The sequence below is a fragment of the Dipodomys ordii genome, unplaced genomic scaffold, assembly GCF_000151885.1.
Source record: "Dipodomys ordii isolate 6190 unplaced genomic scaffold, Dord_2.0 Scaffold44, whole genome shotgun sequence".
NCBI lineage: Eukaryota > Metazoa > Chordata > Mammalia > Rodentia > Heteromyidae > Dipodomys > Dipodomys ordii.
Genome location: NW_012267260.1, coordinates 2,645,200 through 2,648,898, shown reverse-complemented (window position 1 = coordinate 2,648,898; position 3,699 = coordinate 2,645,200).

Here is a 3,699-nt window from a genome sequence, read left to right as displayed (position 1 = left end):
AGGTGGCTCAGTGGTAGAGCACTTGCCTTGCATGCCTGAGGCCCTGGGTTCGATTCCTCAGCACCACATAAGCAGAAAAAGCCGGAAGTGGCGCTGTGGCTCAAGTGGTAGAGTGCTAGCCTTGAGCTGAAGAGCTGAGGGACAGCACCCAGGCCCAGAGTTCAGCCCCCACGACCGGACCCCCCCCCCAAAAAAAAAAGAATTACTTTGAAGTAGTTGTCTGAAGGAGTTTCCATGTAACAAGGCAGTTTATGAATACAGGGAACCTTTTTTCTTTTTTAAGAAGTAGAAGCTTGAGGGGTAAAGGAGTCACAGGATGCCTGGCAAGAATTAGCAAAAATGGATGTTTTAGAAGCAAGCTATCTCGGGAGCATGGGGATGGGTAGGTGATGATCTCCCAGAAGGGCATCACTGCTTCCCTAGTGACAGTAAGGAAGGGCTTGAGGGCAGGATGGTTGTTGGGAGTGAAGGCTGAGTGCAGTAGACCACTGTTCTCTCTCAAGTATGGTTTTCATGGACATTTTTCAGTAGCAAAAGTAGAGAACACAGTGGAACAGTGGAATGACACTTCATGTGAACATTGTCCAGCTCTGGGGTCACCATGTGGCTGATTGTTTGTCTCCTGTTTAAACAAAGCAGGTCTTACTGCAGTAGGATCCTGCCTAGCACTGAGGGTTGAAGAGACAGGAGGGTAAAAAAATGGTTTTAATAATAGCTATGGGGCCAAAAAGATGGGAAGAAATGAACTGGAGAGTAGATAAATCTCTTAATGGGAATCGGTTTCTTCTATCCAATTTTTAGAATTTGTTCCAAATTATCTAGCCATTCTAAGTTGCGAGGCTTTGCGTTTAAAAATAAAACCCAAAACAAAAAAATGAAACTATTGCACAATAGTTTATACTATTGTATAAGCTAAGGGTAAGCTAAAAGTCAACATGAATAAGTAAGGTCTTTAAGCCAGGTATTTGCCCTTTTGCAAGATTCCTTATCTCCCTCTACCCCCATTTCTTTCTTTTATCTTCTCCTTCATTCTCATTCTCAATCTCATTCTCATTTATTCCCTTTTCTCCTTCCTTCCCAACTCTCTCCTCTCTTTCTCCTGTACCTAAGGGCATCTGCATGCTAATCAAGCCATTTTACATACTTATTCATAAATACAAGTAAATGTTGGATTATAATAGATAACACCAAATATCTGACCTAGGCAGTAATGGCCAAAAAGCTGAATCATCATTATGTCTGTGGCAAGTGTGAATATTGAGCAATTTTGACTGAATGAGAGCTATTCCTCAAGCAAAAATCACTGCCATTGCATAATTGTACTTCCTTAAGTGATTTCTTTGTACATCATAACTCCTGTCACTTATTTTAGTGTTCAGACTTAAATGTAGTGGGCACCTTAGAAAGAAAGTTCAACTCACTAAAAGTGATTTATCGAAGAGCCCCACAACAATTATCTAGCCAGTAAGAAAATCAGTAGCTAGTGCCAAATTGAGAATGTTTGGTCTGTGTGTGTGAAATGTACTCATACTCCATAGGTGTGTTTCCTTCCATGTTTGCAAGGATTTCTGAGGTAATCAGATGATGAGTTGAGGAGAGCTGAACACAGACTGGTTAGCACTATTTTATTGGCAGTGACTTCACTCAGAATTCAGGGAAGTGGCTGGGGTATGTGTGTGTATGTGTGAGGGGTGGGCACCAGGTGAGCAGGCTGCTCAATTTGTCTTTGATCTGGACAAGGAGGTGGGACTAAGAAAGTATTCGTTGTTTAATTATACTTAATTTAAAATATACTTATATAATTTGTATACTGATACTTTTATACAATCTATAACATATAATTTTATAAAATGCACAATTTACACTTTAATTATTACTGATAGTTTAGTTTTCTACGTATTCCTTCCTACAACCTGAGTAAGGGGTAGCAGCTTCCCAAAGAGCAGCCCAGAACTCTGAACCCTTACTAGTCCAAAACGCTGTTGCTCCTCCAACAGTGTGCTGGCAAGATTGCTGATTTGGGCCATACTGGGCCCACTTCCCTCTGGTCCCAAGCTTTGCAAGGAAAAAGATCTCACAGGGTATGGTGGCACATGTCTATAACCCCAGTACAGGGGGACTAAGCCAGGATGGTCTTCAATTTGATCTCAAAAGGAAGGGAGAAAAGGGAGAGAGACCAGAGGGAGGAACTGAGGATGGATCCCAAATAAACAAAAACAAAACAGAGAGATGAGGAGGGGAAGGAGAGAGAGCTCCCTCTTTCAAGGTGTACAGTGTTGTGAATGAGGCTGGGAAAGGGGCTTTGGGATGACCTCATTTTAGAGGAGGAGCTCTGTAGTAGGCAGCCCAAGAGGTTTTCCTTGTCAACAGAAACAGGTTTTGACTGAGGTCTGTTTGTCTTCAAAGTCCAAGTTCATTCCACTTTCCTCACATTGTGTAAAAGCACAATCTAACCATGCTAAGAGTGACGCCAGAAATTTGAATGTTGTCATGGCTTACAGATTGCTTAGAAGAAGAGAAATCAGGGAAGGAATGAGCGTTTCTATATACCTACAATGTGTCTTGTAAAAAACGTATCCAACCTTACCAGTTTTAGTTTTTTTAGGCATAAAGTAAGTCTTGGCTTTGAAAATTATTTTAATTTTTTTTAATTTTAATTAATTTATTTTTTATTGTGAAAATACTGTACAGAGGGGTTACAATTACATGGGCAAGATAATGAGTACATTTCTCATCAAGCATTGTAGCCTCCTCCTTTGTTTCCCTTTCCCATCCCTTCCCATCCTCCCTCCATTCCCCCACCCAACACTCCCCCTCCCACCAAAGTTGTAAAGTTCGTTTTTGACATGACTTGTACATCTCATTGTTGCAATAGGTCCACCTGTATCCCTATTTAAACGATTTGTTTTTTCCCTTCCCCTCCACAAATTATACTGACATCAAATACAGTGAAAGCAGAGGTTATACCGTGGGGGAGGGACATACAAAGCAACAAAGACATGAAAAATTATTTTAACTTTTTCTTAATTTCCTCACTACTTTTCAGCGCTTACTCTGTTCTTAAGAGAACAGAATTTTAGAGAAATTTGAAGAGAATGTAGAAAACTCAGGTCATTAGAAAATGTGGATAGAAACTGTACTTTAATTCCTGTCTTTTGCCTGGGTGGTGGAATAATTCACTCAATATCAACTTTCAAAATAAGACAGTCATGTTTCCTGGGCCAAGAGGGCATAAAAGAAAACCTCTTTGATACTTTTTGTTTTTATGTTCTTACCTCCCTCTATACCCTTTGTCTATAATTTTGGATATCTGAAGCATATGCTGATAGAGGGAGATAAAGGGAAAGAAGGCTGAATCACAATCACAAAGTACAGGATTGAGAGGTGAAAGGAACATGGGAGTTAACACACTGGACAACCTGCAAGTCACAATCTCTTTTAATGGGGAATCAGAATTTTAAGTATGACCTGAAAGAGTTGTGTTCCATGAATAACAAACCACTCCTTTTATAATCCTGTCCACTCTACTTCATGGTGGCCACATGAAAATTCTCTTTCAAGGACACAGTTTCCTGTCTAGAAAAAACAAATGTAGGTTTTCTGGGAGCTCATGAGCCATTTCCACATTCGGAACCAGTGTGGAAAAGACTGTTTACCCTCCTTAGAAAGGTCAGGGCAAGTACTAGTCCTGAAATTGCA